A 13,834-nucleotide genomic window follows, 5' to 3' on the forward strand; every position below is an offset into this window, starting at 1 on the left:
CCAGTGTAGACAGGCAGCTCTTAGAGCAATCGTCCTGCAAAGGGGAGCAGAGAATTGGGACAAGCGCTGAACTTTGAGGACAAGAAAGAATTTTTTTTTAAAAGGAGAGAAATTGCTGCTGTTTGTGTACCAGTGGCAGCGGGAGGAGCATCCTTGAGTAGGGGAGGGGAGATCTGGCCACGGTGGAGGTGTTCACAGAAATGGGAGGGGGCAGAGCACTGGGGCAAAGGCAGATGGTGGGTTTAGAGGTGGGAGGAGCAGGAAGGAGAGGAGAGCTGGGCGCAGAGAGCAGGATGCAAGCAGAGGTGCTGGAAGTTTGAGAAGAGAGAAAAAGCTACAAAATTTTCACTCTGAAACAAAGGGAATGAATGGACGAGGGAAATACAATTGGATTTCTGGGCAGAACTGAAGCCCATTTGAAGTAAGTGGCTTTGAATATGACAGTGAATGAAATTCATGAAATTGAAGGTGAATTAAAATTTGAAACCCAAGCATACTTAAAAATATATATATTTATTTATTTATTCATGAGAGACACACACAGAGAGAGGCAGAGACACAGGCAGAGGGAGAAGCAGGCTTCATGCGGGGAGCCCAACATGGGACTTGATCCTGGGACTCCAGGATCACGCCCTGGGCGGAAGGCAGGTGCTAAACCGCTGAGCCATCCGGGCGTCCCCCAAGCATATTTTTTTATTGTAAAGAAATTCAGTGTCAAGTGATTTGAATTCCTTTAATCACATGATTTTTTTGTGCCTGAAACCAAATAGATTCCCTTTAAATCCAGCATTAAATCCCAACTCCCCCACGTGGTTTTCCCTGCGCCACCCTCTCCATCCTCCTAGGCTTACTGTCTACTAGTTCCCTGCCCAAGGCCTGCCCTCTGCCTGCCCAGGCCCCTTATTCCGCCCAGTGCCTTCCCTCTGTCTTTGTTCTCGAGGTTCCCTCTGCCTTTACTTGACCTAAGCGAGGCGTCCTCCTGTTGTTCTCTGACCACTCAGCATTTCTGTCTCTGCATTTTCATTAGACTATCGGCCACAGCATGCATGGATTGTTTTCTGATGATTTTCCTTGGGAGACCCTTCTTTCCTGCGTCAGTTGGATGTGCTTGAGGTCGAGGGTAACTCTTCTTGCAGCACTGGGCATCTAGACACATTTGCTACTATATGATCAAGATGTGAAAAACAAAACAAGACTGGCTGCTGAGCCCCAGGTAGGACTCCTGACTTGCTTCAGATGGCCCTGATAAGATCCTGTTCCTGGGGATCCCTGGCTCAGCAGTTTAGTTCCTGCCTTTGGCCCAGGGCGCGATTCTGGAGACCTGGGATCGAGTCCCACGTTGGGCTCCCTGTATGGAGCCTGCTTCTCCCTCTGCCTATGTCTCTGCCTCTCTCTCTCTCTTTCTCTATGTCTATCATGAATAAATAAATAAATAAGTCTTAAAAAAAAAAATCTTGTTCCGGAGCCCTAACCATACACCGAAGGCCCCCGAGTGAGAACGGCACATGCTCGGGCTTCCCCGCTCACAGCTGCCCGCTCGCCCTCGGATTCGGTGCAGGGGCGGGCAGGGCTGTTCGCATTTCCTCGGCGACAGTCCTCAGTGAAGCAGGCCTCTTCAGCTCCCCGAAGCCGGCAGAGAGGTGACCTGTATTGAGGCCTCTCTACCCCCTGGGTGGCATCCAATTGAGCCCCCGTGCAGTTATTAGAGGGATAATGGGATTCATTTCAGCAAGGACTGCCTGGCTGGGGCCGAGCTTATTTTAATTTTCAATGTTAATAAACTTGTGGCTATTGCCTTTTTCACACCGATGTGCCTCACACCTCATTTCGCCCGCCCATTAGGCAATTACCAGCAGTGCCTCAGTCCCCAGCACCTCTTCAACGCGGAGCAATTATGCTTATTTGGTGAAGGATGATGAAACTCGGAGGAGGCAAATGCACTGGCGTAGAACTTTCCTCCCAACTTCATCAGGTGTGCGCTGGGTACATCCCTTTAGTGAAAAAACGGGGCCGCGGTTACAACCTTCACCAGAGCAGAAATGCAGGCACCTGGCCCTCCCGGGTCCTCGACGCCAACCCTCCCGCTGGCCACCTGAGCCCGCCCCGCTGACCCAGGCCTCAGACCTCCGGCCCTGGGCTGCGGCAACAGCCTATCTGGCTTGGGAAATGAACGCTAATGCTCTTCATTTATCTTGAAATGGGAAGTTTTCAATAGGTCTTAAGTGTGTATTAATGCATTGAGAGTAATGATCCCTTTATTTACAAAGTTGCTTCATTCCTCACTTTTGTGCTGCTTGTGGGTCTGAGTGGATTTTTCATTTGCCACGTTGCTCCAAAATTTTCACCGCTGCTTCAATAACCCTTGTCTCCTTCCCCCTTCCTGATCCTTCGACAAGATAGCGAAGCAAAGTGATCGCCAGCCTGACTTCTGACTCCGTTTCTGGGTTTGATGAATGGTTTCATGTGAGGGTCAGTGGGGCAGTGTGTGGACTGGAAGAGAGACACAGAACATAGGTCTCTCCTGCTGCCCCGTGATGGCCTCGCCTGACCCAGATAGAGCTGGCCAGCCTGTGTGCCTCCAGGGCCCCGAAGCCCCCGCTTTCTGCTTGGCAGGTTTCAGGAATCTTCAGTGAGTGCCAGGCAGGCAGTGCATGAAACTCCTTTCAGAACAGACTACCTGTTAGTGGTGGGGACATCACTCTAGCAGGTTGCAACTTGTTACTTTTATAAAGAAATGAAAAAGAATAGAAAATAGCCGAGTGCATCGCACCTGGTGAGGTAAGGGTTCCCTAAGGTTTGGTTTTGCTTTCTCCATTTGAGACATACTTACTGAATAGCTATTCTGCAGCAGGCAGTTTGGGGAGCTAGTTTGAGTTACATGTTTATATCTCGGTCCCCTTGTAGCTGGCTATACGTGTACCGGATCACAACATGAAATGTGTGTCTTAGCCCAGATTGGTGTAGAAGGATCATGGGCAATTCCCTGATGTAGTTCCCAGCATGCTCCAAGACCTGAGACCTCCCCATCCACCTTTGGCTCCAAGTTTCTCACCTGCCAACCAGAGCCTCCGTTCTCAAACGAAGCACTCTTGGTTGCCCAGTGCTTGCCTGGCAGGATGCAGGGTGTGCTTTTTAACTTTTTTTTTTTTTCCTGCCCGACTCCCTAGAGGGGGAAGCTGGGGTCCGGTATTTGGAAACACGTGGCTCAGAAAGAAGGAGATCAATGACTCAGGTGGCAGAGACCCAGGTAGCAGATCAGCCACTTGAAATGATAGAGAGCCCAAAGGAAATTTGGGATACTTTGCTAAAAATGCAGCCAAGTAGCACAGGGAAGCTCTTCTGTAAACTTACACACACGTACACACGTAATCATACACCAATCCAGAATTTTTGCAATGAGAAAAAATTGAAGTTTCTTTCCATTTGTGATTGTAGCCAATGCCACAGAGACCATCTGAAGCTACCCAATAGCCGAGAACAGTCTCTACAGGTGATGCTTTCAGAAATTTTGGCCAGCTCACCCCACAGGGATCTCACTGACCAGGCACTATGTGTCTTCTGTGAAAGTGTCTCACTCAGACAGAGACACTTGGATTGAAATGATGCAAGCCCAGTATCGTCTGGTTGATCTGCTACCTGAGTCTCTGCCACCTGAGTCATTGACCTGTTCTCTGAACCACATGTTTCCAAAGTCCTGACCCCCACCCCTCCCTCTAGGCAGGCTCATCGTAGAGACTGAGTCTATAATGGCAGCTGGAGCTTGCATTTGGGACAACACTGGGGCAAGTGGGACATGAATTGATAGGGGACCCAGGCTTACACTCAAAGGGCCTCAACCCAGACTTTGTGATGTTATCTTCAAATGAGGCTGCAGGTAGAGTTGCAGGATAGCAGGCCAGAAGGAAGATGGTTTCCGCACAACATTGTTTCTTATTATGGGATGAAGCTACAGATAAGGCTTTATAAATTAGTATCTTAACACAAATAATGTAATTATATTATGAGTGGCACCATTAGATTGCACTGTATATTTTGGTGTTAAAAATTTTAGGTAGTTGAATGCCAACAACTCCTTGTAATTTTAGTTTTGCAATAGACTGAAGCCTGTGAGGGCTTTGGTTTGGCCAATTTGAGGAGATTGATCCAGGGCATGCCTGAATGTCAATCCCATGAGGATGCTAAATGGAGGCCATTCTAGAAAAATTACTTCATGCCACTCTCTTTATCAACTAAGGAAAGGTGAAAGCGGAATTTAATCTCATTTACAGAGCACTTTGGACACTTTCAGGGCAACACTGAATACCACAGATGATGAGCAACATGTCCCCAAATGGCATCTTCACGAAGTATATGACAGTGCCCTGGGGATCACGAAGTGGGGGAGGGGGACATCTCAGGCCAAACACTGCTTAGCACTGTAGTTCTGAACAGCTCAGGAATTTTGCCTTTTAGTTTACTTTTTCTCTTATATGCAAAAGAGTCTCTCCCCCCACCCCTCACTCCACAAGTAGCAAGAGTCATGCATTCAGAAAACTTGGAAAACCAAAAATACAAAGAGCCAAAGAAAAATAATTACCCATGATGCTCCCTGTGTGCCTCAGCCCCACCAGGCAGCCAGGCAAGGTAGTCATTCTAGCAGCAGGGCTTAGGCGTATGTCCTGCTAGAACTTTCTTTTACCTTTATAGAAATAAGCAGATTGGTGGCTCAGCAGTTGAGTGTCTGCCTTTGGCCCAGTGTGTGATCCCGGATTCCGGGGATCGAGTCCCACATCGGGCTCCCTGCACGGAGCCTGCTTCTCTTCTCTCTGCCTATGTCTCTGCCTCTCCTTCTGTGTCTCTCATGAATAAATAAATAAATCATCTTAAAAATAAAGAGAAATATGCAGATTGCAAGGAGAACCATTCCTTTTTTTCTTCTTATGTTCCTACTTAGGGCTTAATTGGAACTTCCTTTCCTAACAAAGCCCCAAGCAGAGTACTTCCACTTCTCCCTCTCTGCCTCACTTTCTCCCCTGTGCCCCTGGGAAGAGGGATTTGTGGAGGGAAGGGAGGTGAGGGGGATTATATAAGGGTGCCCCATCTACTCATTGTCCATGAGTTTCACCTCAGCATATCCTTGACTCCTCTGCCAGGTGTCAGCTGGGGCAGCTCACCACCCTCGGTTGGGGGAACATTTGGAACATATGGGAAAGACTCCATTGTCACAATGCTTGGGGGATTGACTCAATGGTACCTCATGGGTGACGCCTAGGGGATGCCAACAACCTATAGCATGTCAGATAGCCCTGCGGAACACACCAAGACCGTGGGGTTGAAAGCGCCACACAGGGATAAGCTTTCCAGGGCTGGCCCTGCCTGGCAGTGAGGAGCTGTGGTTCTCGGTGGCTCAGGATAATTCACAGAGGAAAAGTAGGGAGCCCGCTCTGACTTAGGTCCAAGGTACATTTTCCAACCAAAGCTCTTAGTAACAGAGGTCATAATTTGCTCTCCATCCACCCAACTCTTTACTCCACTCTTCAATTAGAGGAGAAGAGAGAAGGGTGCTGAATTATCAACCCCCAACACAGATTTAAAAAAATATACAGTTCCATCATACTATACACGTTGCTTTGTACCTTGCTTTTTTCACACAGAAAAGGATCATGAACAGTTTTTCATGAGAGTATTTTGTTATGACTTCTTTTATTTTAAATAATAAATTTACTTTTTACTGGTGTTCAATTTTTTTAATAATAAATTTATTTTTTATTTGTATTTCAATTTTGTCATGACTTCTAAGCACTGCATGAATTCCCAACGTAAAGATGTGCCCTAATTTACTCGATCATTTCTCTCCTTTTAGGCATTTAGGCTTCATATACATAGTTACTGCACTGAACATCCTTATGCTTCACATCTTAATGTGCACTTCTGATTCTTTGTAATAAATCTTAGAACTCATATTAAGGATTATACATAATATTTAGACTTTTTGTTTTTCTAACTACTTTTTTGAGATATAATGGGCACATAATAAACTGCATGTATTTAAAGTGTACATTTTGACAGGTTTTGACATAGATATGCACCCATGGAACCATCATCACAATCATGAGAGTGAACATATTTGTCACCCCAAGAGTTTCCTTTGTAAATCTACCCTCATGCCCTCTCCACCTTGTCCTCAGGCAACCGCTGATCTGCTTTTCTATTATCATAGGTTAGTTTTGATTTTCTGGACTTTTATATCAATGGAGTTATGCTATATGTACTGTTTTTGTTTGGCTCCTTTTGCTCAGCGTACTTCGAGATTTGTCGACATTGTTGTGTATCAACACTTCACTGGTTTTTATTGCTAAGTAGTATTCCATTGCATAGAGTATAGTTTAATTCTTCATTCACCTATTGATGGATATTTGGGTTGATTTCACTTGGGGGCTATTATAAATATAGATGCCATGAACATTTATTTCCAAGACTTCATGTAGACTTCAGGTTTCATTTCTCATGGGTAAATACCTAGAAGTATAATGACTAAATAGTATGGTGGGGATATGTTTAACTTTTTAAGAAACTGCCAAACTCTTCAATGAAGTGGTTGTACCCTATTAAGACTTTTGAGAATTATTTTAAAATAATGCAAGTAAATTTGAGTTTGTTTTAATTGCCCTTAGATTAGGAGCATAAACTCATAGGACAGTGGAGCTAGAAGGAACTTGATATCACAATCCAGTTCTCTGACTTACTGTAGAGAGAACAGTGATCCAGAAAGGTTAAATGGCTTTTAGGAGCTCTTGTTGCTCACAGGCTAGTCTCTTTACTCTTCTGTAAGATCTTGCAATTTGGGAGAAATTCTACTAGTCGTGTTGCCACTTTCCATCATCACCTTGTGTACGGCTGCCAAGGACACAGCTATCCTTCAGAATAGGCCTCGTTTTGCATGTGTTACATAACTTTGGGCATGAAACATCTTTTGAAATTGGGGGAATTTTTTCAGGACAAGGAGTGAAGAGCATCCAAAGGGTCATGAGATGGTAATCTACAGGAAATCACATGTGACCACTCACAGTATCAATAGCAAGTCAGCAGCAGGTAAAATAAAAATGTGCTATCATCATCCATATATGGTGCTTGGAGGAAATCCCCCTTGTTTCTAAACAAACTGATGCACCCAAAGATTAAGACTACAGAGAGCTCCATTAGAAGTGAAGAAAGCAACATGCCAATTACCCAGCTGCTTTAGCTTACCTTTCCGGTTCCCACCTCTTATTATCATATTCATAAGCATTGTCCCTAATCAGTCTTCTTGAGTAAAGTTAACAAGTGTATGCGTGCACTCTCTTGAAATTGTTGTGCTCAGCCTAAGAAGCTGTCATGGAGTTGAGAAGGCTGCCGCTTTAACCAGATTTCATCTCTGTGTGTCACTGCTCATGTCAAAGTAAAAATGCGCTCAGACATAAGAGTTGTCCTGCTTTCATCAAGAGCGCCAGGCTGCCTCAGCTTCGTTCCGCTTGGTTAATCTTGTTATTTAAATTGTTAAAATTGAGACATCGGCAGTAAATTTCAGAGAAGATATAACAATTATTAGATACAAGCTGGGCTCTTGTACTTGAGAATATACCATGCCCTCCATCCACCGGCAGCATTAGCCACAAATAATTTACAACGGTTTCTTTAAGAAGTGTGCCCTATAGTACTTGAGTGGCATTAAATCACAGTCCATCCCCACCTGGATCATATTTCCAACTTTAAGATAGATTTGGTTCCAGTCAGCAGAGTGGCGGAGCACTCCAGGGGACCACTTTTTAATGCCTATAACTCTTGAAGAGCTGAGTGAGGATTCCCGAAACTGCCTTCTGGTTATGAGTTTTGTGTTTAGGTGACTTTATACACCAGGCAGGGGAGCCACAATCCAGAACAATCGCTCCTTGAGGGTAAAGAGAAGGAAAAGCTGGGAGGCTCTCTGAGTGACCTTGTGCCATTCAATGATCCCATTAAAATCCAATAGGAACACTTGACCTTGTGGCTGTTGTACCCTGTACCACAATGTAATTGTACTGAGGCAAAGGCTAAAGGGATGAGATAAGTGTGAATGAAGCTTAGAATCTTCAGATAGATCACTACGGGCCCTCTGATCCATCTTATCCAACCCCTGACTCAGTGAAAAACCCCACTTAGGACCTTCTTATTGAGCAGTTGACTCATTAGACTTTGAGGTCAACAGAAATCCCAGGCTTGGCTGTTGTTGTTTAATCCAGATGACTCTCAAGCCAAGTCTCCCCTAATCCATGCTTGTAGAATTGGTTGCTCGGTCTCTAATACAGGGCTTGACATTTAGTTTTGCTAAATTTCATCATGTTGATTTTGGCCCCTTATTTCTATTAATGAAATATTTAAAAATTCTGCTTCTGACATTGAATGTGTCAGATTTATATAATCTGTATGTTATCTAAGTGTTATCTAAGTCAGAGAGAAAAATATAAATTTTACAGCTGAGAGAAGGCTTGGACATTACCAATCCAGAATGTTCTCATTTCTAAAACCAATAAACCAAGAATTAGAGAGGCTAAATAACTGGCCGAAGGTCATGCATCTAGATAGTGGCATTCAACCATGGGTACTCTGGAGTATATGCTGTCTCGTTATTTGAAAATTTACCCCACTGTAAATTTACCCCACTGTAAAGTGAGCACATATTTTCTTACCTTACTCATAAACCTACTGTAGGAGGCTTTGTAAGCACCTTTTAAGAATCCAAACCTGGTCTAGGCATTCCCCTTCACGCTGTTGACTCTCACGCATCACCTCACACTCTCTGGCCTGACCTACCTCCCAGTCCTTGGCCACTTGCTTCTCCCAAGTCACCATGGCAACTGCCTTTTATAGGCATAACCCGGTGGTGCCTACCTCATGACTGTCAGTGAACCCTCTGGACACTGATGCCTGAGACTACCTGAAACCCCAGTCTGTACCTCTGTATGAGCAGTTTGGAAATACAGGTATGCGTTAGTCAAGATCTTCCAGAGAAACAACCAATGGCATTAGTGTGTGCACATGCATGCACGCATGTGTATATATGAACTGCATGTAAAAATACATAACGAATTGTATGTATAAAATGAATATACATATATTCATATGTCCATTTAATAAATTGGCTTACCTGATTATGGAGGCAAGTCCAGCATCCACAGTATGGGCTGATCTGAGACAGACTCAAGACCTAGGAGAGTCCATGGTACAGCTCATCAGAAGGCCAGCTGGCTGCCACTGATTTAAATGTTAATCTCATCCAAAAACACCCTCCAAGTTGACACATAAAATAACTCATCATGAGGAGTTAATACCAAACTTTGCCCATTGAGGTATGGGAGCCCATGGACAAGCGATTCTTCCGGACCTTCCCGGGCCCACCAGCGCCAGCAGGCCAACTGGAATGGAGTAATTCACGTGGCCTCGCCCAAGACCATCTTGTACCATTGAGTCGCCAGTTGTGCTGGTACCTCAGCAGAGCTCAGCTTGATGTCTCACCTTCTTATGCTCCCTTCTTCCCTGATTTACTCCCCTTTCCCTCACATTTGCTTCCATGGGATTACACCGCTCAACAACAGCTCAACACTAGGGCTCCATTATCTAGGAAACTGGGCTACTATCTGTCTTCTTATGAGCCAGTAAACCCCTTCCTAAACCTGGTTAAAGCCAGAAGCCCATTGTACAAAATGCACCCTCCCCTCAACTTTGGAGCTTGTACAACTTCCAAGAACCTCCAACTGCAAAGCCTCAGTCGATTCCTTTTTGCTAGTTCAAGACCTATGGTAGATTATATACAAGTTTCCATGTCTGAAAATATTATTACCACTTGCGCATAGAATCTGAACTAAAGCTTCATCCGCCCAAATCAATTCTCTCTGTCTAGACAAAGCAACTTAACTACTTGGTAATTTACCAATTACAGAGCACTTATTTATCAGAGAATCCATAAATGTAGGACAACAGTGAATGGTATGAAGAATAAAAGATATGATTTCTGTTTTCAAATTGCTTGCAGTCTACCAAGCATTTTTGCTTTTTGTTTTCCTATCATATTCAAAATATATTTACCAAATTAGACAAGCAAAGTATTTTTATTAAAGTCTTTTATAAAGATGTTTCAAGATTCAAGTGATTTTGTTGGAACTCCAGAAAATCTTGGTGGCGATGAACAAGCTGATGTAAACCAGGCTTGGAGGCTGGAGAGGAAAAGAGCCACAGCTGGTACCAGTGAAAGAACACTAGTGGGTTAATCAGCCTTTTCTTCTAGTTGCTTACTGACATTTTGAGGGGACTAGAAGAGGGTAGATGCACAGAGATCACAAAAACCAGCAAGTAATCCATAGATAATGCTGGCTCTGAAATATACAAAATAACAACTTTTTTAGTGGTAGAGTAATAATCTGAATTAGATCTTGTTTAGACCAATGTTATGATTTAATTGGATTCTCCAAAGCCCAGGGAGATTTGCAAGATGGAGGAGAGGGTTAAAGCTAAAGTTAGGCTGTGGTGCTTTCCAGCCTGTTTTCTGGCTCCTGGAGAGGAGCCGAGAATCTGAGCTAATAGCATAGTTGGTAGTTGCTGAGAAATCTTGGTCTTCCCACTACCCTACCTCGGTTTTAAGATACAAAGCTTAGCCATTCTGTATTTTTTACCCTATTCTTGCATTTGTCCAAAAAATCTAAAAAAGATGCAGATAGACTCTCTTGAAATAAAGGATTGGACAGAAAACCTTTATCAACAATATATCGCCTATATTATAGTGATGCTACCTCAACATATCTCTGAACTGTGAAAAATTACTATAAGATGTAATGTCTTCAAAAACATCCCCTTGTTCTGTTATGCCTTTCAATAATTGGTCTTGACCCTCACTCCGGCAAAACTCCCACTGACTTTCAATTGATTGAGCTGATTTGACTTGAATAAGGTCAGCTACAAATGGCCCCCTTTCTGCTCTACATTCTGATTGTGTGATGCAACGTGTCATAATGCAGCAATGATATGTATTGGCAATCTTATACTGGTGATTAATTGCTGGGAAAGTAATTTCTTTATAATTGCATGTGAAATGCTTTTGGTGGCCTGACATCACAGGGACTCAGGCACACTGGCCAGAATGGCCCCAAGAAGCTGATTTCACACCGCCTTCCTACCTCAAAATGAACACAAGTTTTTGGAAAACAACAGTAGTTAACATTTCTTGAGGGCTGACTTTGTGCCAGGCACAGTCCAACCATTTTTGCACACACTCCCTCACCTCCTGGAATCTCAATAGCCCCATGAGGTAGGTGCTGTTACTGTCCCATCAGGAGCCCTTTGGAGACCTTTTGTGGTTCAATGTGCTTGCACTTTAAGTAGCTTCTGCTCCTATTTGTCACATGGCTGGGTTCTCTTCCCATTTTAGGCGTTCACCCACATGTCACCTCCTTGGAGGGGCCATCCTTGATCCCTCCACATAAAACAGGCCTCCTAACTCACTGGGTAAGCATCAGTGAGTGTATCAACTTGCTTTCCTTTTCCTATCAACGCTCCTTCTCCTGCCTGATTTATTTCATATTAAAAGGGCTGTCAATCTGTATCACCAGCGTTTGGCACAATCTATACGTCCCTTGTTTGGGATAGCATTGTGTTGCTTTGCTGTCTCCCTCTGCGCTGTAAATTCCATGAGGAGAGCAACTTTGCATTATTTATCACCGTAGTTCTAGCATCCAGGACTGGGACCAGCCTTTCACAGATGCTCAACCACTATTTGCTGAATGCCCAAAGGTCGGCAGGGGCAAGCCTGCCCATCAGAGGTCTGGTGGGTGTGAAGGCTGGGCAGGGTCTCTCAGCTCAAGAGGGGGTGGGGGGTGGGGTGGGGCGGGGAGCCCACGATGCAGACAGCCTTCAGCACCTCTTGCTTCTCCCAAGCTCACCCACGGCCTTGTTCTCTTCTTTTTCCTCCAGCCTGACTCCCGACTCACCCCACACTTGTCCAGCGCTTGCCTGCCTGAGAGCAGAAACCCTTCCCCTGCCCCACGGCTGACGTTGAAAGTGACTCCGGTCATCTCATGACTGATGGGTACTAGTATTTGCTTTGCAGGATGACCGTGAACACTGGACAGCCCCGGAAATCCAAGGAGACAGCTCAGCGAAGGGACTTCAGCATCCTGAAGGCTGGAGCGAGGCGGGGGTGCACTTGACTCCGATGTCCACTGACCGGCCACCCTGAGTGGTGACACGGCTCATTACCAGCGGGTCTTCCTGCAGAGACGTGACTAGGCCCTAACGCCCCCGCGTGAGCACACTGGCTTGGCACGACTGGTTGCTTTTAACTAGGTTATGAAACCAGGTAGCAGACGAAATGCCATTTCGCCCCCAGACCTGGGAGGGAGACGGAAAAAGGGGGCTGGGGCCTGCAGGGCCCGCGGGCTCTGCCCCCCTGCGGCCCATGCAGCAGGGCGAGGAGGCTCCGGGGAGCCCCGACACCCGGCCCTCCGGCTTGGGGCGCAGCCTCGCAACCTCGCAGCCTTCCAAGCTCCCCACGTCCTTTCCAGTTAGCTGCTACGAGGGCGAAGGCAAACAGGGCGCGTTTGGGAGGCGTCCTGTCAGTCAGCTTTCAATCTCTATGTTCTTCTAGACGCTCCTTCTCCTGCCTGATTTATTTCATATTAAAAGGGCTGTCAATCTGCATCACCAGAACAGGTGCAGAAAAAGTGAGCGATGCTCACCCGGTGAGTTTTGTGGTTATTTGTGTTGCTGTTGGACTCGCGGCCCCGCCCCCTCCGGCCGCCGCCCCGCCCTCCGCGGCTCCCAGGCCCTCCTCACCTGTCGCCGCAGGTGTCGCAGGTGTCGCGCGGAGGCCTGAATCCCGCGTCCTACACGCATTTATATTGGAAATGTACTCTGTGCGGCTGTGGCAGGCCCTTTTTTTAAAAATTATTATCCATCAAATATATCTTTTTTTGCCATCTGATGGCTTGGCAACAGGACCATTCTTCTTTCAAATAAAATAAATGTGCCTGCAATGTGGCAGAAAATTCCACGTTGAAAAGGCTTCACCCTGGCTAATGCGTGCTGCATTCTGTGGGCTTCATCACAACGGGACACTCAGGATGCAATATACAGTGCCCCATGGGATTGCTTTATGGTGCCAGCTGCATTATTGTTTTCTGGTAGGATATTGATTATTGCCTTCTCCGGTCATTGGGGCCAGCTTATCTTACTTTTACCTGCTGTTTTTCGGCCTATAAATAGAATTGCTCCATCATTCTGTGCTATTAATTTCTCATTACTCTTGAAGGTGCCTGATTCTCAGAGAACCAATCAAAGCCATCTCACACCTGCCATGTGAAAACTCCCAAATTACAAAGTAACCAGAGATCAGTCTCCACGCATGGGCTCTAAACTAGTGGTCTGTTTTGAGCATGCATGAGAACTACCATGGGGGCTTGCTGACAAGCAGCCTTCTGGGCCCCAGACACGCAGAAGAAGGGAGGCGAGGCTCAGGAAGTTGCATTTTAAACAATCACTCAGGTAATGTGTGGGGTGGCATGAGGTCAGCTGGGGGTGGTGGTTGATCGGGGTTGGCAGGGGTTCATGGGCTCTGCCCCAGGCATCTCCCTGTGGCACAGCCCACCAGGCTCTGTTTCCTCTCCAGCTTTTCTAGAAGCCCCACCTCTTTCGGCTGCTCTCAAGGAATATTTCAGAGAAGAAAGATCACTGAAAAGAAAGGCCCAACTTCAGAATGGTATTAATGCTACTGTCTCCTTTACAAAAGAATTAGGCACATGCTACAATTTTGTGATGAAGAGATGGGAAGGAGAGGAGAGGAAGAAGAAAA

General features: G+C 45.6%; 1 long non-coding RNA gene across 1 annotated transcript; it reads left to right on the top strand.

Annotated features, from left to right (window-relative positions):
• The first annotated feature begins 2,655 nt into the window (after nucleotides 1–2,655).
• LOC112670881 (uncharacterized) lies at nucleotides 2,656–13,533 on the top strand. Its single transcript, XR_003143270.3, has 3 exons — nucleotides 2,656–2,778; nucleotides 12,095–12,343; nucleotides 13,295–13,533. It is a non-coding gene; the product is annotated as an uncharacterized LOC112670881 (long non-coding RNA).
• Nucleotides 13,534–13,834: the final 301 nt, after the last annotated feature.

Source organism: Canis lupus, chromosome 14 (assembly GCF_003254725.2).
Source record: "Canis lupus dingo isolate Sandy chromosome 14, ASM325472v2, whole genome shotgun sequence".
NCBI lineage: Eukaryota > Metazoa > Chordata > Mammalia > Carnivora > Canidae > Canis > Canis lupus.